Source organism: Trifolium pratense, linkage group LG3 (assembly GCF_020283565.1).
Source record: "Trifolium pratense cultivar HEN17-A07 linkage group LG3, ARS_RC_1.1, whole genome shotgun sequence".
Classification (NCBI taxonomy): domain Eukaryota; kingdom Viridiplantae; phylum Streptophyta; class Magnoliopsida; order Fabales; family Fabaceae; genus Trifolium; species Trifolium pratense.
This window is the reverse complement of record NC_060061.1, coordinates 28,910,973-28,938,865: the sequence shown is the minus strand read 5'-3', so window position 1 is coordinate 28,938,865 and position 27,893 is coordinate 28,910,973.

Sequence of the window (27,893 nt, the reverse complement as noted above, 5' to 3'; positions counted from 1 at the left end):
CATTGGGCTTGGTTCATGACCAATAGAGAGTGGTATAAGTACCAAGTCAAACCAATGAATAGTCTCACAATTCATTTTCATGAGAAGTTAGAAGTTGTAAGCTTAGAAGCAAGAACAAGCTAAGCTAGGGTTTTGGCTAGAAGAACACGAGCAAGGAGAAGAGATTTAGAGGCCAAGAATCGTCATTCAATCTAAGGTGAGAGTGGTTAAGCATAAGCTTGGGTGATCCAAGAGAGGGGAGGTGTCTAGCCTCCATTCCTAAACTCTCTCATCCAATTTCTTTGGGGTTTTGGGTGAAGTTTCTTTATCATAAACATGTCTTTTCATCTTAGTATGCTTAATGAACATCTAGGAGGGAATATGTATATGTTTGATGATGGTTTTGCATGTTTATGCAACTTTGCTTATTTTGCAAGAAATTGGCATGATTTTGTATGTGTGATGTGTTTTGGTGTTTGTGAATGTTAATACATGTATATATGTATGGTATATACATGATTGATCACTTGTTATGCATTTATAACATGTTATAATGTATTTTGGATGGATTTGAGTGTTAAACCGCCTTAGAAACTCAAGAACAGATATTTTTCTGGTGTAGTTCGCTACAGCGAACTGAGCTTCGCTTAGCGAATAAGTTCGCTACCTGTTCGCTACAAGCTCGCTACCTGTTCGCCATGCACCTGTAATCCTCTGATGTAGTTCGCTACAGCGAACTGAGCTTCGCTTAGCGAATAAGTTCGCTACCTGTTCGCTACGGCTTCGCTTAGCGAACAGTACTGAACCTGCAACTTTTGTTATTGTTTATAAGTGTATCTAGGCACTTGTAACATGGTTTTGTTTTGGTTTTGAATTATTATATGTTTAATAATCGTGTTGTGTGATGGCATTTATATAAAATGTCAAAGAAGTATATGTGTTTTTGTATATCGGGTTGTCCGATAAAGAAGAATATCAGTTTGTCTGATAAAGAAGTTTAATGGATTATGTTATCCATGTAATGAGCAGTAGCTTCGTGCTAAGTGATTATCATATGTTTGGTAAATGCATGGCATTCATAAATTCATGCATTACTTAGGGATATCAGACTTGTCTGATAAAGAAGGATATTGGACTTGTCCAATAAAGAAGAATATCAATGGTAAGTTCCTTGATAAAGAAGATGGTACCACATACATTAGTCGTGTCTAGGTTGGCATGACATTGAATGTTTGGCATTAGTCGCATTTGAGTAAATGTGCAATTATGTGTTATGTGTTATGTGAGTTCTTTGTGTTGTCCGAAACGACGTGAAACTATCTGGTTGTGTATTTGTGAGTATGTGTTATCTGGTGTATTACCTATTGAGGCATGTGTGTGAGTTAGTAATACGTGATAGGTTGAATATAGGTGCGTTTCTATATTCGTATGTATGTGATTATGTTTACTAACTCTCTACCTAATTGTTATGTGCTGGACCTTTGGGGGTTCAGGTATTCAGGTCGAGGTCTCGACGAGTTTTAGCTGCAGATCGTTTTGGTGTGGAGCACTTTTGGTGAGGAGCTAGTGTAGGCTACCTTTGTATAGTTTTGTTAAGTTTAGTTTGGTTGTGATGTATATTAGTGCTCTGGTATGTTGTAACATCGAGTCGGGGATCGTTTGTATTCCGTCGTATATCGATGCGAACATCTTAACTTATGTTTTATGTAGATGATTTATCTTTTGAACTATTTTGTTCATTGTTTTGAAAATCCTTTATGCTATGTTTTCCGCTGCGACGTTTCGTGTCATGTGCACGATCGTTTTGAAAATGTTTTCCGTAGCGCTCCGGCTACTTATCTTTAAAGAGTTTTTAAGATCACATTTTTAAGGGTAGTTAGTTCGGGGTGTTACAATAGTTGGTATCAGAGCAGGTCGGTTCATGTGAGCCATTAGGATTTTCTTTCTCTTGTATGAAGCATGTGTTGGGTACACTGTTAATACATTCTAACGTCGAGTTGTGATTCGTTCAGGAATCATGGCTGCTGCTAGGACGAACGCTCAGATTGCACAAGCTTTGACTGCTTTGACTACATTGGTGGTAAGGGATAATGACCCGGGAAGGGATAGTGAGAAAAGATTGGAAAGGTTTATGTCGCATAAACCAACTCTGTTTACCGGAGGCTATAACCCGGAGGGGGCTATCAAGTGGTTAGACGAGGTTGAGATCATCTTTGAAGCAATGGGTTGTTCTGAGGAGAACAAGACTACTTTGGGAACTTACGCCCTTAGAGAGGAGGCAATCGTTTGGTGGAGGAATGTGAGACTCAGGATTGGAGTGGACGGTGTTGCTATCGTTTGGGAAACTTTCAAAAGGGAATTTTTAAGGAAGTACTTTCCGGCTGATGTGAAGAATAAGAAAGTGATCGAGTTCATGGAGCTCAAGCAAGGAAATTTATCGGTCGCCGAGTATACGGCTAAGTTTGAAGCTTTGTGTGTGTTTAGTCCACACTACAACACGGTGGAAGCCGAAGAGGATAAGTGTGTCAAGTTCGAGAGTGGACTTCGTCCGGATATCAAGCTTTTGATTGGATTTTCTGAAATCAGGGATTTTCCGACCCTTATGACCAAGGCAAGGATTTGTGATGAAGATAGCAAAACTAAGACCAACTACTATAAGGTTCTGAATGATAGGAAAGGAAAAGGTTTGGATCGTGGTAAGCCGTATGAGAACAAGGGCAATGGAAGTGGAAAGAAGAAGCAAGGAAGTGGAAGTTGTTACAAATGTGGAGAGCGGGGTCATATGTCATATGATTGCCCGAGGAGAAGCGACAAGTGTTTCAATTGTGGACAGTTTGGGCACAAGGCCGATGCTTGTCGGGTGAAAGTGTTTTGTTTCAATTGTGGCGAGGAAGGTCACAAGAGTCCGGTATGCAAGAAACCGAAGATGCCGCGTTGAGGGTTCGTTCTCTGTTTTATCTCTTAGGTAATTTCGAGGGCGAAATTCTTTTAAGGGGGGTAGAGTTGTAACGACCCGATTTTTAGTAAATCGATATTTTATATATTTGCATATATTTTGGGTTAGTGTTAAATATTTATTTACGCGACGTATAATTATTTATCGCGAACATAAGTTTGTGAGCGAAACCTTTGTCGTGTTAGTGGGCTTTGGGGCGTGTGAGAACCTTATGGGCCTAAGCCATTGGGCTTGGTTCATGACCAATAGAGAGTGGTATAAGTACCAAGTCAAACCAATGAATAGTCTCACAATTCATTTTCATGAGAAGTTAGAAGTTGTAAGCTTAGAAGCAAGAACAAGCTAAGCTAGGGTTTTGGCTAGAAGAACACGAGCAAGGAGAAGAGATTTAGAGGCCAAGAATCGTCATTCAATCTAAGGTGAGAGTGGTTAAGCATAAGCTTGGGTGATCCAAGAGAGGGGAGGTGTCTAGCCTCCATTCCTAAACTCTCTCATCCAATTTCTTTGGGGTTTTGGGTGAAGTTTCTTTATCATAAACATGTCTTTTCATCTTAGTATGCTTAATGAACATCTAGGAGGGAATATGTATATGTTTGATGATGGTTTTGCATGTTTATGCAACTTTGCTTATTTTGCAAGAAATTGGCATGATTTTGTATGTGTGATGTGTTTTGGTGTTTGTGAATGTTAATACATGTATATATGTATGGTATATACATGATTGATCACTTGTTATGCATTTATAACATGTTATAATGTATTTTGGATGGATTTGAGTGTTAAACCGCCTTAGAAACTCAAGAACAGATATTTTTCTGGTGTAGTTCGCTACAGCGAACTGAGCTTCGCTTAGCGAATAAGTTCGCTACCTGTTCGCTACAAGCTCGCTACCTGTTCGCCATGCACCTGTAATCCTCTGATGTAGTTCGCTACAGCGAACTGAGCTTCGCTTAGCGAATAAGTTCGCTACCTGTTCGCTACGGCTTCGCTTAGCGAACAGTACTGAACCTGCAACTTTTGTTATTGTTTATAAGTGTATCTAGGCACTTGTAACATGGTTTTGTTTTGGTTTTGAATTATTATATGTTTAATAATCGTGTTGTGTGATGGCATTTATATAAAATGTCAAAGAAGTATATGTGTTTTTGTATATCGGGTTGTCCGATAAAGAAGAATATCAGTTTGTCTGATAAAGAAGTTTAATGGATTATGTTATCCATGTAATGAGCAGTAGCTTCGTGCTAAGTGATTATCATATGTTTGGTAAATGCATGGCATTCATAAATTCATGCATTACTTAGGGATATCAGACTTGTCTGATAAAGAAGGATATTGGACTTGTCCAATAAAGAAGAATATCAATGGTAAGTTCCTTGATAAAGAAGATGGTACCACATGCATTAGTCGTGTCTAGGTTGGCATGACATTGAATGTTTGGCATTAGTCGCATTTGAGTAAATGTGCAATTATGTGTTATGTGTTATGTGAGTTCTTTGTGTTGTCCGAAACGACGTGAAACTATCTGGTTGTGTATTTGTGAGTATGTGTTATCTGGTGTATTACCTATTGAGGCATGTGTGTGAGTTAGTAATACGTGATAGGTTGAATATAGGTGCGTTTCTATATTCGTATGTATGTGATTATGTTTACTAACTCTCTACCTAATTGTTATGTGCTGGACCTTTGGGGGTTCAGGTATTCAGGTCGAGGTCTCGACGAGTTTTAGCTGCAGATCGTTTTGGTGTGGAGCACTTTTGGTGAGGAGCTAGTGTAGGCTACCTTTGTATAGTTTTGTTAAGTTTAGTTTGGTTGTGATGTATATTAGTGCTCTGGTATGTTGTAACATCGAGTCGGGGATCGTTTGTATTCCGTCGTATATCGATGCGAACATCTTAACTTATGTTTTATGTAGATGATTTATCTTTTGAACTATTTTGTTCATTGTTTTGAAAATCCTTTATGCTATGTTTTCCGCTGCGACGTTTCGTGTCATGTGCACGATCGTTTTGAAAATGTTTTCCGTAGCGCTCCGGCTACTTATCTTTAAAGAGTTTTTAAGATCACATTTTTAAGGGTAGTTAGTTCGGGGTGTTACATCATGAGCCTCCTCAATGGCTGTCACCTTCATATCAAATCTTTTAGGCAAAGATCTGAGTATTTTTCCAACTAGCTCCTCATCTGAGATAGGTTTTCCAAGTGCATCAAACGAATTTGCAAAGTCAAGCACATTCATCTGAAAGTCATGAATGGTTTCTTCCTCCTTCATTCTGAGATTCTCAAAATTGGTTTTGAGCATCTGAAGCTTAGATAGCTTAACTTTTGATGTTCCTTCATGAGCTTTTCTCAGAATTTCCCAGGCATGCTTAGCAGTAATACATCTTTTAACAAGCCTGAACATGTTAGCATCCACACCATTGAAAATTGCATACAAGGCTTTGGAGTTGCCAAGTGCCAGATCATCCTCATCTTTAGTCCATTCATCATGTGGCTTCTTAACATCAGTTTTATTGCCATCTTTATCAAGAACCATTGGTGGTTCCCATCCACGTAACACAGCCTTCCATGTCCTGCTGTCAATTGATTTTATGAAAGCCTCCATACGAGATTTCCAATAATCATAGTTCTCAGGACCTGTCAGTAAAGGGGGTTTAGACACTGACCCTCCTTCTTTATCCATTGTACCAGAAAGTACTTTCCCTGGAGCTCACCCAAAATAACAGAACAAGGTGCCTGCTCTGATGCCAATTGAAATTCTGGTATCACTAGAATGATGTTGCCTAAGATGTCCCAACAACTACTTTGTGAATAATGTTGTTTTCTATTGTTGGCACATCTTATATAACATATAAAAACTGACAGAAAATAAATAAATGGCACAAGTAATTGTTAACCCAGTTCAGCCAACTGCCTACTCTAGGGGATACCAATCCAGGAAGGAAATCCACTAATAGCTCTAGTTACTAAGACCTCCAGCAAACCCTAGGATTTACGCCTTAAACTAAGACCTCCAGCAAACCCCTGGTTTACGCCTTGTAACCTCGACACTACTCATGCAACTTCTGCCTAGGAACTCCTAGACATGAGATCCCATCTCACTTCCACTCACACAACACAACCTGTGTTGATTATACAATGTTAGGAATGATGTGGCGACAACTTGCCAAGACAACACTTCACTTTTGCTTAAAAGCTTCAAGTGAATCACACACGGTACACTCCGTACTTCAAAGCTTAGGAGTCACCTTAAAATAATAAACTACTTCTTAACTCGTGTTATAGAATCCACAAGCAAGAATTACAATCAAACAATAAAAGACTCAACAAAGACTCAATATGTGTAACTAATATTTTTCAATGAGATACTTAGTCTTGAGCTTGGTCTTCGTATATATAATGATTAGGCACGCTCCTCTTTCTTCACAAATGCTCAGACGCTCCTTGAGAATCATAAAGGATGATCTGATACTTTTTCAATCTTCATTAAGGATATATCAAGACTTTCCAAAAGTGTTTAAAGGACTTTATATGATAGGATAAGTCATCCAGCTATTTCATTAAGTTTGTCTTATCCTTAAAGCTCCTGATCAGATCAAATCTCCATTGAGCGTGCTCTTTAAGTGGATTTCCATAAATAGCAGATGCTCTCATAAATGCGCGAGATTTCCTTGAATAAATATGATGTTGTAACATGTTTACCAACATCTTGTTAGTATATTTGTTTTAGCAAAATTAAGCCAATTCAAATACCCAACAATATGTACCATAGAAGCCCCCTAATAAGTTTGAGGGCTTTTCTTACTTAAGCCCTCAACAAGTTTTATTAGACAATTGAGGTTTTCATGTAGTGTGTGATTCTTAAAAAAAAGGGTAAATCCCCTGCAAAATTTAAGATTTTTCGTTTACCCCCCGTGCGGATTTTTTTTTCTATTTATCCCCTGCAATGTCAAGATTTTTTCATTTTACCCCAAGATGATATTTTTTTTTGACGTGGCATGCACACGTGGAAATACATTAAATTTATATTTATTTTTGAAAATCCACGTCAGTTAATATTTTTTTAAAAAAAATTAAAATATTAAAGTTATAAGAAATAAAATTTAAAAAAAAAATTTATTATTATTTTTTAAAAAAAATATATTAACTGACGTGGATTTTTTTTAAAAAAAAATTAATGCATTTTCACGTGTGCATGCCACGTCAGCAAAGATGCACAGTCAGATGCTCATTTGTCTATCTATGGGGCAAAATGAAAAAATCTTGACATTGGGGTAAACAGAAAAAAATTCGCGCAGGGTGTTAAACGAAAAATCGTAAAAGAGTAATTCTACCAACTATGATTAAGGGTGCGTTTGATCTGCTAAAACTTAAAGGACTTGATAGGACAACTTCAGTTGTATTGTACGTATTTGATTTTAATTTTTTTCTCAAACAATTCAATACCACCTAATTGGAACGAGACACATGACATATAAATTTTTAGCAATATAACATTTCGATGTCAACTAATTGGGTTACCTGTGAATCAAAAACCTAGTTATCATAAAAGGATTATTAAGTTGCTACCAATTCTACCGATAAGAACTAAAGAAATAAATTGACCAAATTGAAATGTAAAACACTTAAGAATTTAAATGTCGACAATGTAACAGATCAACATCAACTAGTTAGATTAACTATGACTCAAGAAACGTAATTCATATGAAATGAGTGTTAAGTCTCAACTAATTTTCTCAACTGTGACATAGGGAATCAATTCATCTCAGTTAATCTATTCAACTTGACCTAATTGAAATGATAAACACTTAAAAAGTTGAATTTCAACATTCTAGCTAACAGTTCAATCTCATATTGTTGGACAAATTATTACACCAGAAACCTAGTTATTATGAAAGGATTGTTAAGTCACAACCAATTAGACTCAAAGGAACTAAGGAGATCAAACATTCTCAATCTCACTATTCAACTTGACCGAGTGGGAATGAGAAACACTTAAAAATTCAAATTCTAAAATCAAACAATTCAACCTCAACTAGTTAGATTAACTATGACTTAAAAAAACTTAGTTCAAATGAAATGACTATTAAGTCTCGACTAATAATGCCAATTGTGTCAACAAAAATCAAAAAATTTAGATCAAACCCTTCAACTTGAAACACAGTTCATTTGCAAACTTAACTAATTATACTTACTTTATTAAGGAATTCAATTTTTCTCAATCAAGTCGTTCAATATCACTTAATTGGACTAACAATAACTTATGAATTTAAATTTCGACAATCAAGCATGTCTAGAATAATATCAAAAGTTCATTTACAAAACTTTAGTATTTTTTAATATGAGACGAATTAAATATGAATTTTCTAAATCAAAATATCAAGATAAAAGTAACGAATATTTTGACCTAGAAATCAAATTTTGTGCTTCTTACTTTTGGACAAACTTTTTATAATGCGCTATACATATTTGCAAAATCATCAGAAATATACTTCAACTTTACAACATGACCAAAATTGCATGCATCAACATTTTGTGGGGATCAAAACATGACATTTTCTTATGAATATGAAAAATTAAATTTAGTAATTTTGTATCGATAACAAACTTATTTAATCCTGTAAAATATAACGAATCACTAAAAATTAACAATATTACAATAAAATATATAAACATATTAAAAAAATTAAGTTTTTTTTTACTAAAAAATAAATATTTTTTAATAATTATATGCACTAATGCTTAGGTGGTAAATGAATATTAATCTTTATAAACTAATAATATTAAAAAAAATTGAAATATTAAAATCGTAGTTGGATCAATCATATTAATAATTTTAAAAGTTTTTTTTTGTTTGAATAATTAAAAAAGTTATTAAAATCATATTTTAATTTTTAAGAAAATAAAAATACTAAAATAATATTATTTATAAGATATTAGAATAATATTAAAATATTTGAATTTGTTGAAAATCATATATAAGTTGAAAGATATGATGCATGATTTGCTTTATTGTGGAAGGATACATTTGTCAATATTAAAAAGTAGTGTTTAATATAAAAAACTTAATAAAGAAACAAAATCTGCTTTAATTTTTTTTTTTGTGACAAATTTGCATTAATTATTATATTACTTGTTAACCACATAAGCGGTGTACCGGTACACATCCACATAGTATGTGTACCGAAGAATTCACCTTTTTTTTTTATCGTCATTTTCCTATTTATTGGAGTACATATATATTTGGAATGTTTCCACTACAAATTCATGGACGTTGTCATTTTTCTATTTATTGGAGTACATATATATTTGGAATGTTTCCACTACAAATTCATGGACGTTAAGGACAACCTTTTTTTTTTAACTGTGTTTACATCATAGACCTAATTTCGAAATCGTTGCAAAAGGTAAAAGTAAATGTCGGAGAGAAAAGAAAGATGGAAAATTTGGTGTAGCCTATTTTTCTTCCAAAAATACCCTTCACAACGATTACACATATGCCATGACAAAAATAATTATAACTTCCCTTCAGTTTCTTTTATTATTATCTTCCAACCGTCACTTAACAATTTTTGGTATTTTATTTAATCTTTTCACAGTTTATGCAAGATGATTCAATGATCATCGATTCAAGTTCTTTCCTTTCTTTCCATGGACGAGTAGAGAGTTAGTGTGCCATTCATTCAATTATATTGATCTTTTTTGGAAGGATTTTTTTCGTTCATGAATTCTACCTTTAATTATTTTTCTTCAATTTTTTGTTTCTGATCTAACCTGATGATCAGAAAGGTTGATGGCTGGTCCGTTGAGCAAATCGTCCACACCGAGGGGGTGTTTGTACCTGCAGGTGCTCCGATGCCTAAGTCAGCAAAGAGTACAAGAGATACAAAGAGAAGAGAGAGAAAGTAGAGTGAGTAATGAATCAAAATACCTGGCTCTCCTGTCTAGGAGAGCTTATATAGTTGCCCCCGGCGCTGGGCCAAAGGTTGGTCTATTGGGCCGGGATTACCGGCCCAATAGACTCAACTGCCAAGATAGTCCCTATATCGTAGGGGAGGCCGTTATTTGCCTCTATCTTGGTTGGAGCCGTTCCGCTATTTGCGGGTAAGAGATAAGCTCTGTGACTCAAGTGTGGCTGGATGGATGAGCACGTGCTAAACGTGCTGCTTAGCTGTCAAGCCATGGATGGATGGACCTACATGCGTGGATGGATGAGCACGTGCTTAACGTGCAGCCTATCCGTTATGTCGAGCAGGACACGTCATTAGCTGACGTGTCGGGGAAGTCTCCCCTTATTGAGCTGTGCTCCAAATGTCGGGCAGAAAGCGATTGGGCCAGCTCTTGGCCCAGTCCAGAACAGGAGCCCCCCAAGTCGTTGCTCCTAGGCATAGGAGTAATGACTTAAGGTCCAGACCCGCATGTCGAGGAAATGGTTTCCCCGTCAATCCTTGGAGGAGTTCGTAACTTATTGATTTATGATTGTTGCTCGTCTGCGCGAGGAGAGTTTATATATTGCTCGTAAATTCCTCTATGGCACGACGAGGAGAATTTTCCAAGGAGGAAGTTTCCTTTTGATCGTAACGCGTGCCACGATGTTCGTGGAGGAAATTACGGGGAAGGGATTTTTGCCTTTGGAAGTCATTGGCTTTTAGTTTCTCGACCAATTGTCGAGGAAGTATTGCGTATATTGCATCTAGTTGATGCTGCCTGTTTTTGCGGGCACGTTCATTTATGTTTGTTTCGCTTACCCGTAATTCGCGTTTGTCCGCAAAGTCGGGGAGATAATCGTGTTGAGGATAGCGACGAATCCCTCGAGAGACGCGTAGTCTGCTCGATGGGATGTGAAAAGACAGATTCTTCGCCTTTGAATGCCACGTGTGTGGGCTAGTGAAAGGTTGCCATTATTGCCTAAGAAATAGGTAATAATGACTTCGTTTTACGAGGAGCATTTGAGACCGTTAGATCGATGCACCCTTTGGTTTTCTGGGAGATTACATCAGAGTCGTTTGATGAGTTTAATCTGGACCGTTGGATGTTGATCAACGGTAGTGATGGAGTGGAACGCATCATTTTGTGATGCAGGCGCAGCACTTGAGGGGTTTATAAATAGAGGAGAAAGAGTTCATTTGGAACTTTTCGCTTCCTCATTCGTTGTTGCTGCTGAACTCTCAGGTTTCATCACTCAAAGTTTCCAAGTTTGATTTTTCTTGCTCTCGAGCTCCAAGCTTTTCACTTCATCTTCAACGAAGGTCGGTGTTTTTCAAAGCTTTTTCTTGAATCCTGTAGTTTATGTGTTTGTTTGGGGGTTATTAGTGACCTATTTCCACCATATTTTGGTGGTTTAGATCTTTTAGTTTGGTGAGATTTAGGGTTTGATAGTGGTGGAAATCACTGTCAAATGATATTTTTGTGTGTTTAGTTGTGGTAAAACTACTGTTATATGTTGATTTTGTATTATGATATAAGCTTTCCTTTCCTGCATCTTTGTTGTGATAAAGTTTTCTGGGATTTATGAAGAACGCGATGAGTGTTCGTGTGATTTCTGGGTAAAATGATGAGTGTCTTTAGATATGATGAACAATTTCTGGAAAAAATCACTTTGAATGTTGAAGAACGTTCATGCGTTTCTGGGAAAAGCGATGAACACCATGAACAACTTTGAATTTTTGGGAATTCATAAAGAATGTTCATACGTAACTGGAAGAAACGTTCCTTCTTCTCCTCGTTATCGCGATGTTTTGGTCGGGGAAGGTGTCGTTGCTCTTTCCCCTTTGATTGAGTGTCGGGGACCTTCTCCCCGTTTTTAACTCTGCGAAATTTTTGGCCACAATGAGTGTGTCGGGGATCTTTCTCCCCGTTTGCCCCTTGAATGAGTAGAGGGTTTGTGTCGGGGACCGTCTCCCCGTTTCTAACTTTGAGATTTTATGCAAAACTAAGTTTGTTTCTAAGCGTCGAGCAATGTTGCTAGCTTGTGTCGGGGACCTTCTCCCCGTTCTTAGGCTTTGTTAAATAGTTCTCCCCGTTTCCTCTGTCTTTTGTTTTTGTTTTGCCATTTTGATAAGGGCTTTTGGTCGGGGACAGCGTCCTCGCCCTATTCTACGCCCTTTCACTTGATTTGCGGTGAAAGGGTGGATTTGATAATTGTCGAATTCACTTTATTTTCGCAGCTTTTCAGGTGTTCAAAATGTCAGACACGGAGGAGATTACGTGGAGCCAAGCGGCGTCAAAACATAAGCTGGTCGACACCATAACAGATCCTGCATTGGACTGGGTTGCGCCCAAACCGAGGGGCATTGCCTCGACGCTCACTGCTGAGGATCCTCGACTTTACACCATTGTCGAGGACATTAGGAATGGGCCAGTAAACTGGGGAACTCACTTGCCTGAGGAAGGGAAGCGGATCTGCTCGACATTCTCCGAGGATGGATTCGCTATGTATGAGCTAGCATTTAAGGAAATGGGTTTTAAGCTGCCCTTTAGTGATTTCGAATGCGAGGTTTTTTGCCGGCTGAAGGTGGCTCCCTCGCAACTTCACCCAAATTCGATGGCGTTTATCCGGGCGTATCCAATTCTTTGCCGGTATCTGAACGTTGAGGCCACAATTCCCCTCTTCTTCCATATCTTTAAGATCCAAAAGCAGATTGTCGAGGAGAAGCAGGGCTGGGTATCTTTAAAACATGCCTCGGCAAAGATTTTTAAGATGTTCGTGGAGTCTGCCCGGGGGTTCAAGGAAAGGTACTATGTTGTCAAGCCCGTGACGCAAGCTGTCCGGGATTCTCTTTATATGGATAGGGAGTTGCTTCAGGAGGATGGATCTCCCCAGGTTGACGCCCAAGGGGTCCCCGTGATTGAACGGGTACCCCGTTTTCCTGTGGCTTGGTCGTCCGAACATTTCGAGATGAGGACGAAAGAATACTTGACCGCTGCTGTGGATTTGTCCCCGGAGGAACAGGCAGGGTTTTTGAAGCTTAAGACTTATGTCAAGGGATTCAAACCTTGTACTTTTACTGTCGCTTCGGGTGCTGTTGCCCTCGACAAGCGGGGCAGGCCTAGGGTCGAGCCTCGGTTTGTAAATACCAAGGCCTTGCTCGCGTGTAAAAATGTCGAGGAGGAAAATCTTTTGCTAGGTATTTGCTTATTTTTCCTGCTCGTATTGCACTTGTTTTTATTTTTGATAATATTTTGTTATTTTGCCTCTCCTCGTGATACTGACCATGAAAATTTTGTTGCAGATAACATGGCTGATTTGGCATCCGAGCTCTTCAAACTGGCTGTCGAGCATAAGGGTGACAAGCCTAAGAAGAAGACTAAGAGGGCCAAAGTTGGGTCGAGCAGCACAATTATTCCGGAGGAAACTACGTCCGGAAGTCCGGGCCAAGCTTCCCCGGTTGTTAGCTCTAAGGTCGCCCCAGGGAGTGAAACCAAGAGGCAGAGGGATGAGGCTATGACTACCATTGTGGATTTGTCTGAGGGGGATGGAGGGTTTGTTCTCCCCGCATGTGTTACCAATGGGAGCTTCTTCGACGACAATCCTCCCCAAGTGCCCGTTTCTGAGAGGAACCATTTGTTGGGCACCTCTGTAGCTGCTCGTCAACAACAGCTGAACCGGGATATTGCCGTTGTCATCAGGTTGGCGGAGACGGCCCTTGTTTTGAATAAGGGTGGTCCGACTCACGAGGCAGAGAAGTTGGCTGCCCGAAACAGCAAGTTGAAGGCTCTCGTGTCGAACATGGATGGTGAGCTCCTCGACCTTCGGGGCAAGCAAGAGAATTTTGGTAAGCTGATGGAGGAGGCTCGACTCACTCGTGAGCAATTGGCGAGGACGGACAAGGTGCTTGAAGACCTGAAAGTCAGCAGTGCTAAGAAGAGGAGGAAGATGTTGGATGAGATGGCCGTGTTGCAGGCCAAGTCGGCTCCTCTTGAGGATGAAACCGAGGACACTCTCAAGTTTGCCACTCGAGGAGACCTCGTGAAGGAGATTATGAGACTTGGGGGCCAGATGCTGGCGAGCATGGTCTTTGGGTGGAAGAACGTTGTGGCCCAGCTGAAAATTGTGAACTCCGAACGTGGTCTAATCACTGAGGGGATTCACAAGCTCAAGAAGGTTGAGAAGGGTCAGATCGTAATTCTGAAAAAGTATAGACAGATGGCTTTGGAGGAAGAGAAAGAGGATGATGATGAGGAGGAGGATGAGGATGACTGAGCCTCCTCGCCAAGATATTTGGGCCTGCGCGCCATTAACTTTGTATTTGTTTGTTTAATTTTATAACAATTTTTGGGGGCCTGCGTGCCCGGTCTTGTAATATTGGAACAAGTGGGTTTTTATCCCCGTTTTTTATCTATGACAATGTTGGGCATTTGCCCGTTAATCCTATTCTGCTCGTTAATTTCATCCTCTTCGTGTGTATGTTTAAATTATTGTTTTTGTTTCTGCTAAGTTATGCCTGTTCGTAATGTATTGTTGTTATGCATGTCTTTATGCTTGCCCGTTTTTAACTTAACAAATTTTTGGTTTTGAATGGGTATTTGTGTACTTGCTCGACATTGTTGTATGCCTGCTCGACAAAACCATTTTTCTTATTAGCAAGTTTTTGTTTCGGGCGCGTTTCGTCAAGGAGGTCGTCCTCGGTTTTAACTTAGACAGTTTAGGGAACTGTCTAAGCGCCTAGAGTTGTTTCTGAGGCTAATACGGACGCCGACATGTTGGTGTGCCCGCCTCCGCGGCTTGAACTTCCCATCGCGAGCTGGGTGTTAAGCCTGGGCACGAAGACGAGGAGCTTGTCTCAAAGGTCATCCCCGTCGGGGAGACGCTCTGCCCTTCCTGAGCCAGAGTATATCTTTTTTAATTATTGGATCGAGCACGTGTGCCCGCGTGCTTTCCGTTGTCGAGGTGTCGGGCTCGTTGCTAGAGGATCCGAGCAGCCTTTTAGTTTGGCAATAACTTAGCTATAATATTGTTTCAATTTTTGTGCGTTCCAAGGTCGGGGAAGTTTCTTTCCTCGAAGATCCTCGAGATAATATGCGCCATTTTCTGTTTTATCGATGTCGCGATATGGTCCTTCCCAGTTGGCTGCGAGTTTGCCATCCTGGGAGTCCTTAGCATTTCGTCTTAGGACGAGGCTGCCCACTTCAAATTCTCTTTTGATGACTTTTACGTCATGTCGGGCAGCTATTTTTTGCTTAAGGGTGGCTTCCCGAAGGGATGCCCCCGTACGAATCTCTTCGACGAGATCAAGCTCTTCACGGAGAGCTTCGTCGTTCATTTCTTCTTCGAGCGGTTGCTCGGTTCGGCGGGACGGCTCGCCAACCTCCACGGGGATGACTGCTTCTGTTCCATATACCATTCAGAATGGAGTCTCCCTGGTCGTGGAGTGTGGTGTTGTGCGATAGGCCCACAGGACGCTTTCAAGCTCCTCGACCCATTTCTTTTTGTTCTAGTCCAATCTTCTTCGTAGGCCGCGCAAGATTACTCTGTTGGCGGCCTCGGCTTGCCCGATTGTCTGGGGATGTTCAACTGAAGTAAAATGTTGCTTGGTTCCCAGGGCAGCAAGGAAGTCTTGGAATCCTTTGTCCGTTTATTGTGTCCCGTTGTCCGTAACAACGGCTTGTGGTATCCCAAATCGGTAAAGTACGTCTCGTTTGAAGAAACGGAGTATTCTGAACGACGTTATGTCGGAGAGAGGTTCAGCCTCTACCCATTTGGTGAAATAGTCCACGGCGACTATTAAGAACTTATTCTGGTGTAGTCCCTTTGTAAAGGGGCCAAGTATATCCATACCCCACCAAGCAAAGAGTCATGGTGATGACAAAGATTTGAGCTCGTGGGGAGGGGCTGGGTGCATGTCCCCATGTCGTTGACATTTTTCACATTTTTTCACATGGTCTTTGGCATCTTGCTGCATGGTGGGCCAGTAGTATCCTGCTCGGAGAGCTTTCCTGGCCAGAGATCTCCCTCCCAGGTGTTGGGCGTTGATCCCCTCGTGTATGTAACACCCAAACCCGTTATTTAATTAACTCTGCCTTTATAAAATCTTTTTCGAAAATACGCAGCGGAAAAATTGAAAATCTGATTTATAAAGCGCTGGTTTGAATATCACAAACTTCATTCAAAGATAATACTAATACATTTATCTAGTAAAATATTCGAATGAACTAAAAACAAAACCTCGCATCGAACGATGCGTTATTAGTTATACAAAACGGATACTTTTCAAATGAAAGCTTAAGACCAACAGAGTATACTAAGAGGACTACATGCATATACATATAAAAACCCCTTTTTCCCGTGTCTCAATCAGAGCAGAGCTTCACCATTGCACTCGGACGAGGCTAACACATAACCTGTCAACCTGGACCCCCAAAGGTCCAGCAATTAACACAAAGCAGAGAGTTAGAAAACATAAACATAAATATAAGTGTGAGTAGTATACTACACACTTCACACGCTATCATACATTTCTAACTCACGCACATACATCGTCAAATACGACTACCAATTAATCATTCATTTACAAAACACACCAATCATATAGTTTCACGTCTTCTCGGACACTACCAAAGTGTTCATTTTATAGTCATGACGGACTCTACACTTGTTCATTTTATAGTCATGACGGACTCTACACTTGTTCATTTTATAGTCATGACGGACTCTGCTCATATACCAAGACATGGCAACAATCACAGTATTAAACAATTAGTAAATACCAAAGCTTAACACATACGGAAAACACATTAAATCCAATCAGATAATGTCACATAACAATTATCAGATACATGTGCATTTACCCTAATGCATCTAATGCCAATTATCCAATGTCATGTCATCCCTAGACACGACTAATGCATGTGGTACCAATTTACATTGTTCAGATTTCAGTCATGACGGACTGTTCAGTTTTCAGTCATGTACGGACTGTTCAGATTATAGTCATGTACGGACTGTTCAGATTATAGTCATGTACGGACTCTACATTAGCAGTTTTACATCATGCAGGATAAGCGTCTCACCAATGGTGGACCAAACCAGTTTTACATCATGTTGGATGCTGCTATTCACCCCATTTAAGATGAACCCAGTTTTACATCTTGTTGGATGCGTCGGAACTTACCGAACCACCTTATCTCCCTTGGATAAGCTCAATAACAGTTTTATATCATGTAGGATATGGTTATCATCAACCATCTCTCCCATAAAGAGGAGTCACACAGTTTTATATCATGTTTGGATATGGGTTCCAGATCTCGGATAACATGATCCCATCTTCGACCACTTTTCATAAACATAAACCATTTTCATCAATTATTGGAATTCACATGATTCCCATAACACAATTATTCATGAATGCATGATTACTTTTAAACACATCAAATACATGACGCTATCTAGCTCGAAGCTATTCATTCACTGATGCGGAAACACAATTCCAACATCTAACACATTAGGATAACACAATATCCTATCACTCAAATCATAATTATTCACATGATAATTATCTGCATAACCATTTTTATACACATAAAGTTTCATTTACACTTATGTCATAAAACACACATCATTTCCTTAACATTGCAAATTAATGCTAAAACATCACATTGCTCACTTTAAGCTACAACTTATTGCATACACGTTTATCAATCATATAACGATTAACAATAAGCATTAACAGTATCAACATGTATCAATGATCATGTAAGGATACCCTTAAACCATGTTACAAGTGCCTAATTACACTTATAAACATCAACAAAAATTGCTGTCACAGAGGCCTTCGCTAAGCGAGGGCTTAGCGAGACATGGCGAACCTCACCAGGAAGTCACCTGCTCATGGCGAGCTTTGGCGAGCTTCAGCGAACATGTTCGCTACAGCGAACTCCTGGTCGCTTAGCGAACTATACCAGAAAAATATTTGTTCTTGAGTTTCTCTAAGGCGGTTTAACATTGAATCCACTCAAAAATCCATCTAGACATGTTATAAATTCTTATAAACAGCTAATTCAAGCATATATGGTATCAAGGAACATTAATCATCCCTTCCAAACATCCAAATACCTCAAACAATCAAAATCATGCCAATTTCTTGGGTTTTAAGCAAGTTTAACAAAACATACAAATCATTGATCAAACATCTACATATACCCACTTTCAACTCCCCAAAGTTGTTTACCTCATCTACCATGAGTTCACTACACATGTTAGGATCAAAAGAGTCCATTTTCCATTAAGAAAATCACCCACAAAACCCACAAGAAAATAGAGTGGAAAGAGTTTGGGAATGGAGGAATCGACATCCTCCCCTCTTTCGAATCACTCACGAATATGTAATCTAACTCTCGTACCTTAGCTCGACGAATCCACAAGCTTGCTCTTCTCTTTCTCTCCCACGAGCTCCTCTCTTACTCTCATGAGCTCCTCCTCTTGCTCTTTCTCAAGAATTGCAACTTATGAGACTATTCATGGTTTGACTTGGCTACTTATAGAGCTCCCATTTTTCTCATGGATCCAAGCCCGCTTGGCTTAGGCCCAATAACCACTTACACGCCCCAAGGCCCAAACAACATAACTTCTCGCTCAATAACTTACGTTTGCGCTAAATGATTATTCGCCGCTTAATAATTTAATTATAAATCACGCCCTCGCGTAATAAAATAATTAAACAACGAATACTAAATTTTGGGTCGTTACAACTCTACCCCCCTTAAAAGATTTTCGCCCTCGAAAATTACCCGACTCAAACACAACTCCGGATAAACTCCCTCATCCGACTTTCTAATTCCCAACTTGCATTCTAACCAACGGGTTTTCTAGTCATAATACCTTAACCGATACGGTCTCTTACACAAACTCCGATTCAAAATCACACTTCTTCCGGATTCGTACCAACAAAACATACAAACTCCAAACCAAACCAAGTTTGACAAAATCAGTCAATCCCAATCGACACAATCTCGTCTACTCATCAACAATAGATCAAGGACAGCTAATCCCTCGATTTGTCGATAGATAGTCAACAATCGTGATGATGGCATAAACCATTCTCGTCAAACTACTTAAAACTTTCTCTTAACATCTTTCGGTACTCACAGCACCGCCCCAAAAACAAATTCTACTCCGTCTAATGCACTCCGAAAAGACACCTCTGTTGCATACTCCGCAACTCCTTAAGTTCCATAGGTTCTCAACATTTTCTTAAATCGTTTCACTGTGCCGAATCTCATTCCAACTATTCATTCGGTAGCACAACCTCTACACTCATCTGCTGTCTAACTTCTCAAATTTCTTAACACATGCCAAAAATATACTATCCAACCGTCAAATTCTTTTTCCTTGCAATTCCCCAAATCATTGCGTCGAACATTCAACATAACTGTTTTATTTTCCAAATAATCTCTTATCCAATTTCTGACTTCCTTAACATGACCTTCCCGATATCATTTCCCGTCGAAATATTCTTATCCAAAATATTACCTTAAGTCACTCGTCGACTCACTATCATCCCACCGTTCACGACGAAAATATCCATAATCATTTATTTCCTTCCCACATGGTATTACTATACTATTCCCATAGTTACGATGTGTCCGACATCTCTAATCTCCACCGACTTTTCCATTTCATAGTTAACTTTTTCCAATTGCTACAAAACATCATTTGACACTTACTTTGAGCATTGCTTCCAAATTCTTAATACACATTTTCCAAACACAACAATCACTTATGTGTGAGATAGTCCTTTCCGCAAATTCTTACTTGCCATAAGTCACTTTCTTACGTCTCTCTAATACTCGTGCTCGACACGTTTCCAAAGGCTAACTTTCTTATCCCCAAACATCCAAAGGTAACACTTCGCACTTAGCTTCTCATCAACCTCTAAGGTTTCATCCAATCTTAGACACTAGTTGTCTGATTAACGTCCAAATGGATTCATTTCCTTCCTCTATAAACTTCTTATGAAATCCTTCGATTTGTTATCCCACTTCCATCTTGGAATAACTCTACTACTTGTACAATCATATGCCACTTGATAACTTAAAAAAAAAGTTTGCTAATCTTATTATGATATCTTCATAACTTCATTCTCATTCCGTGGTTAACTAACACTAACGGTTTACAAGGCTCCACCTCTATTTCTAAGCTTCTCAAATCCTTCCAAGAAATGACTACTCGGTTCAAACATACTCAACCTTTATAAATCCTTCCTAGGCTCTTCTTGATCACCTAGTAATTGTGTATTTAAATCTCAGCTACTATCAAAAGTTGATTTCCAAACAACCATGATCTCCGTCTTGTTGATTCCAACACGACTCTCATCAGATTCCTCTGAAAACTTTTCATCAACAAAGCTTCCATCTTTATCACTCTTCCTCCTCTTTGAGGATGAACCATCAAGTGAAAGACAACCAATCAAGGGAACATTCTTGCTACGAGTTCCGCTAGAAACACCACCAGTCCCACTTATTGTAATCGGGTTTTCAGTTCCCTAACCACACCTTCCATCCTTGACATCAATCTCCCACTTAACTTAACCCTCAAGGTACCCACCATTCGCATACTCGTCGTATGATCATCACTAGGTTTTCTCACCCTCGACGCACACGTCTTCTCCGTTTCCCAGCAACGGTGTTCACTTAACATTCAATCTGCTCCATCGTTCCCCAATGGCCACATTCTCTCTACGGCTAAACAACTTCATTCCGACTCACTCCGAAATGATCATCTGATACTTCCTCCAAAGTATTCTCCAAATAAGAACTCCACATCGAACAACGCTACTCAATCTTAAACAATCCACTTCAAGAACATCTCTATTCGTCCTTACTTCTCGCGTTCGAAACATCTTGGAGAGACAAAATCTTCTCCCCCACTTATCTCAAACCCACCTTTACACTTCCACTAGAACATTCGGTGTAAGCACCTAACCGTCCTATCGATTCCAATTTTATTCCTCCCAAGAGAAATCTAATACCGACAGCATTCACATGCATGTCGTATGCAAAGGGTAAACATAAGGTAAGATATCTAAGCATCTGCTCAAAACCCCGGTGCAGTCCTCTTGACATACACACCACTACAAAATACATAAACACACTATTCCCATCTATGCTAATGTAACAACCTACGTAACAACTAGCATACATAAACACAACAACATGTCAATACATATATTTATAACTAAAATATATGTAAGACAACAAAACATCCATGTACACAAGACATCGAGTCAAGTACATGCATTACATTTCATTTGCCCGCATACTTACAACATCTACTCAAACATGTATAAAACATAGCATGTTCTAAAACAAGTTCTCATCATGAGAATACATTCACATAGTTCAATTAAAGAACCACACTAAGTACTAGAAATCAATCTACCACATGTTATAAACAAACATATAACAACACACATTAGGATCTACTTACATCCTACTCCTTTCTCACTCTAGTGAAAAATTCATTTTCACTTACTCAAAAGAAAATAATCTTATGTTTTCAACAAAATCTTCATCACATGCAGTTTTACATCATGCTGGATCATTAACAATACAGTTTTACATCATGTCGGATCATCAACTATTAGCAATAAGCATCTACAAACCAAAAGTTCAAACCACACAAATTTGTAAAAACTTTAAGCATAAAAATACTCAACCACTACTTGACTTGATAACTTATAACAATGATAAGTATCAATCGCATCAAGTACACACAACAAGAAAAGACAGACACAACTGGCACACACGCTCACTCGATCTGACTGCACAGAACGGCTCTGATTGACACATAACCTCACAGTCCGAAGACGACCTGCTCTGATACCACTTTGTAACACCCAAACCCGTTATTTAATTAACTCTGCCTTTATAAAATCTTTTTCGAAAATACGCAGCGGAAAAATTGAAAATCTGATTTATAAAGCGCTGGTTTGAATATCACAAACTTCATTCAAAGATAATACTAATACATTTATCTAGTAAAATATTCGAATGAACTAAAAACAAAACCTCGCATCGAACGATGCGTTATTAGTTATACAAAACGGATACTTTTCAAATGAAAGCTTAAGACCAACAGAGTATACTAAGAGGACTACATGCATATACATATAAAAACCCCTTTTTCCCGTGTCTCAATCAGAGCAGAGCTTCACCATTGCACTCGGACGAGGCTAACACATAACCTGTCAACCTGGACCCCCAAAGGTCCAGCAATTAACACAAAGCAGAGAGTTAGAAAACATAAACATAAATATAAGTGTGAGTAGTATACTACACACTTCACACGCTATCATACATTTCTAACTCACGCACATACATCGTCAAATACGACTACCAATTAATCATTCATTTACAAAACACACCAATCATATAGTTTCACGTCTTCTCGGACACTACCAAAGTGTTCATTTTATAGTCATGACGGACTCTACACTTGTTCATTTTATAGTCATGACGGACTCTACACTTGTTCATTTTATAGTCATGACGGACTCTGCTCATATACCAAGACATGGCAACAATCACAGTATTAAACAATTAGTAAATACCAAAGCTTAACACATACGGAAAACACATTACAATCCAATCAGATAATGTCACATAACAATTATCAGATACATGTGCATTTACCCTAATGCATCTAATGCCAATTATCCAATGTCATGTCATCCCTAGACACGACTAATGCATGTGGTACCAATTTACATTGTTCAGATTTCAGTCATGACGGACTGTTCAGTTTTCAGTCATGTACGGACTGTTCAGATTATAGTCATGTACGGACTCTACATTAGCAGTTTTACATCATGCAGGATAAGCGTCTCACCAATGGTGGACCAAACCAGTTTTACATCATGTTGGATGCTGCTATTCACCCCATTTAAGATGAACCCAGTTTTACATCTTGTTGGATGCGTCGGAACTTACCGAACCACCTTATCTCCCTTGGATAAGCTCAATAACAGTTTTATATCATGTAGGATATGGTTATCATCAACCATCTCTCCCATAAAGAGGAGTCACACAGTTTTATATCATGTTTGGATATGGGTTCCAGATCTCGGATAACATGATCCCATCTTCGACCACTTTTCATAAACATAAACCATTTTCATCAATTATTGGAATTCACATGATTCCCATAACACAATTATTCATGAATGCATGATTACTTTTAAACACATCAAATACATGACGCTATCTAGCTCGAAGCTATTCATTCACTGATGCGGAAACACAATTCCAACATCTAACACATTAGGATAACACAATATCCTATCACTCAAATCATAATTATTCACATGATAATTATCTGCATAACCATTTTTATACACATAAAGTTTCATTTACACTTATGTCATAAAACACACATCATTTCCTTAACATTGCAAATTAATGCTAAAACATCACATTGCTCACTTTAAGCTACAACTTATTGCATACACGTTTATCAATCATATAACGATTAACAATAAGCATTAACAGTATCAACATGTATCAATGATCATGTAAGGATACCCTTAAACCATGTTACAAGTGCCTAATTACACTTATAAACATCAACAAAAATTGCTGTCACAGAGGCCTTCGCTAAGCGAGGGCTTAGCGAGACATGGCGAACCTCACCAGGAAGTCACCTGCTCATGGCGAGCTTTGGCGAGCTTCAGCGAACATGTTCGCTACAGCGAACTCCTGGTCGCTTAGCGAACTATACCAGAAAAATATCTGTTCTTGAGTTTCTCTAAGGCGGTTTAACATTGAATCCACTCAAAAATCCATCTAGACATGTTATAAATTCTTATAAACAGCTAATTCAAGCATATATGGTATCAAGGAACATTAATCATCCCTTCCAAACATCCAAATACCTCAAACAATCAAAATCATGCCAATTTCTTGGGTTTTAAGCAAGTTTAACAAAACATACAAATCATTGATCAAACATCTACATATACCCACTTTCAACTCCCCAAAGTTGTTTACCTCATCTACCATGAGTTCACTACACATGTTAGGATCAAAAGAGTCCATTTTCCATTAAGAAAATCACCCACAAAACCCACAAGAAAATAGAGTGGAAAGAGTTTGGGAATGGAGGAATCGACATCCTCCCCTCTTTCGAATCACTCACGAATATGTAATCTAACTCTCGTACCTTAGCTCGACGAATCCACAAGCTTGCTCTTCTCTTTCTCTCCCACGAGCTCCTCTCTTACTCTCATGAGCTCCTCCTCTTGCTCTTTCTCAAGAATTGCAACTTATGAGACTATTCATGGTTTGACTTGGCTACTTATAGAGCTCCCATTTTTCTCATGGATCCAAGCCCGCTTGGCTTAGGCCCAATAACCACTTACACGCCCCAAGGCCCAAACAACATAACTTCTCGCTCAATAACTTACGTTTGCGCTAAATGATTATTCGCCGCTTAATAATTTAATTATAAATCACGCCCTCGCGTAATAAAATAATTAAACAACGAATACTAAATTTTGGGTCGTTACAACTCTACCCCCCTTAAAAGATTTTCGCCCTCGAAAATTACCCGACTCAAACACAACTCCGGATAAACTCCCTCATCCGACTTTCTAATTCCCAACTTGCATTCTAACCAACGGGTTTTCTAGTCATAATACCTTAACCGATACGGTCTCTTACACAAACTCCGATTCAAAATCACACTTCTTCCGGATTCGTACCAACAAAACATACAAACTCCAAACCAAACCAAGTTTGACAAAATCAGTCAATCCCAATCGACACAATCTCGTCTACTCATCAACAATAGATCAAGGACAGCTAATCCCTCGATTTGTCGATAGATAGTCAACAATCGTGATGATGGCATAAACCATTCTCGTCAAACTACTTAAAACTTTCTCTTAACATCTTTCGGTACTCACAGCACCGCCCCAAAAACAAATTCTACTCCGTCTAATGCACTCCGAAAAGACACCTCTGTTGCATACTCCGCAACTCCTTAAGTTCCATAGGTTCTCAACATTTTCTTAAATCGTTTCACTGTGCCGAATCTCATTCCAACTATTCATTCGGTAGCACAACCTCTACACTCATCTGCTGTCTAACTTCTCAAATTTCTTAACACATGCCAAAAATATACTATCCAACCGTCAAATTCTTTTTCCTTGCAATTCCCCAAATCATTGCGTCGAACATTCAACATAACTGTTTTATTTTCCAAATAATCTCTTATCCAATTTCTGACTTCCTTAACATGACCTTCCCGATATCATTTCCCGTCAAAATATTCTTATCCAAAATATTACCTTAAGTCACTCGTCGACTCACTATCATCCCACCGTTCACGACGAAAATATCCATAATCATTTATTTCCTTCCCACATGGTATTACTATACTATTCCCATAGTTACGATGTGTCCGACATCTCTAATCTCCACCGACTTTTCCATTTCATAGTTAACTTTTTCCAATTGCTACAAAACATCATTTGACACTTACTTTGAGCATTGCTTCCAAATTCTTAATACACATTTTCCAAACACAACAATCACTTATGTGTGAGATAGTCCTTTCCGCAAATTCTTACTTGACATAAGTCACTTTCTTACATCTCTCTAATACTCGTGCTCGACACGTTTCCCAAGGCTAACTTTCTTATCCCCAAACATCCAAAGGTAACACTTCGCACTTAGCTTCTCATCAACCTCTAAGGTTTCATCCAATCTTAGACACTAGTTGTCTGATTAACGTCCAAATGGATTCATTTCCTTCCTCTATAAACTTCTTATGAAATCCTTCGATTTGTTATCCCACTTCCATCTTGGAATAACTCTACTACTTGTACAATCATATGCCACTTGATAACTTAAAAAAAAAGTTTGCTAATCTTATTATGATATCTTCATAACTTCATTCTCATTCCGTGGTTAACTAACACTAACGGTTTACAAGGCTCCACCTCTATTTCTAAGCTTCTCAAATCCTTCCAAGAAATGACTACTCGGTTCAAACATACTCAACCTTTATAAATCCTTCCTAGGCTCTTCTTGATCACCTAGTAATTGTGTATTTAAATCTCAGCTACTATCAAAAGTTGATTTCCAAACAACCATGATCTCCGTCTTGTTGATTCCAACACGACTCTCATCAGATTCCTCTGAAAACTTTTCATCAACAAAGCTTCCATCTTTATCACTCTTCCTCCTCTTTGAGGATGAACCATCAAGTGAAAGACAACCAATCAAGGGAACATTCTTGCTACGAGTTCCGCTAGAAACACCACCAGTCCCACTTATTGTAATCGGGTTTTCAGTTCCCTAACCACACCTTCCATCCTTGACATCAATCTCCCACTTAACTTAACCCTCAAGGTACCCACCATTCGCATACTCGTCGTATGATCATCACTAGGTTTTCTCACCCTCGACGCACACGTCTTCTCCGTTTCCCAGCAACGGTGTTCACTTAACATTCAATCTGCTCCATCGTTCCCCAATGGCCACATTCTCTCTACGGCTAAACAACTTCATTCCGACTCACTCCGAAATGATCATCTGATACTTCCTCCAAAGTATTCTCCAAATAAGAACTCCACATCGAACAACGCTACTCAATCTTAAACAATCCACTTCAAGAACATCTCTATTCGTCCTTACTTCTCGCGTTCGAAACATCTTGGAGAGACAAAATCTTCTCCCCCACTTATCTCAAACCCACCTTTACACTTCCACTAGAACATTCGGTGTAAGCACCTAACCGTCCTATCGATTCCAATTTTATTCCTCCCAAGAGAAATCTAATACCGACAGCATTCACATGCATGTCGTATGCAAAGGGTAAACATAAGGTAAGATATCTAAGCATCTGCTCAAAACCCCGGTGCAGTCCTCTTGACATACACACCACTACAAAATACATAAACACACTATTCCCATCTATGCTAATGTAACAACCTACGTAACAACTAGCATACATAAACACAACAACATGTCAATACATATATTTATAACTAAAATATATGTAAGACAACAAAACATCCATGTACACAAGACATCGAGTCAAGTACATGCATTACATTTCATTTGCCCGCATACTTACAACATCTACTCAAACATGTATAAAACATAGCATGTTCTAAAACAAGTTCTCATCATGAGAATACATTCACATAGTTCAATTAAAGAACCACACTAAGTACTAGAAATCAATCTACCACATGTTATAAACAAACATATAACAACACACATTAGGATCTACTTACATCCTACTCCTTTCTCACTCTAGTGAAAAATTCATTTTCACTTACTCAAAAGAAAATAATCTTATGTTTTCAACAAAATCTTCATCACATGCAGTTTTACATCATGCTGGATCATTAACAATACAGTTTTACATCATGTCGGATCATCAACTATTAGCAATAAGCATCTACAAACCAAAAGTTCAAACCACACAAATTTGTAAAAACTTTAAGCATAAAAATACTCAACCACTACTTGACTTGATAACTTATAACAATGATAAGTATCAATCGCATCAAGTACACACAACAAGAAAAGACAGACACAACTGGCACACACGCTCACTCGATCTGACTGCACAGAACGGCTCTGATTGACACATAACCTCACAGTCCGAAGACGACCTGCTCTGATACCACTTTGTAACACCCAAACCCGTTATTTAATTAACTCTGCCTTTATAAAATCTTTTTCGAAAATACGCAGCGGAAAAATTGAAAATCTGATTTATAAAGCGCTGGTTTGAATATCACAAACTTCATTCAAAGATAATACTAATACATTTATCTAGTAAAATATTCGAATGAACTAAAAACAAAACCTCGCATCGAACGATGCGTTATTAGTTATACAAAACGGATACTTTTCAAATGAAAGCTTAAGACCAACAGAGTATACTAAGAGGACTACATGCATATACATATAAAAACCCCTTTTTCCCGTGTCTCAATCAGAGCAGAGCTTC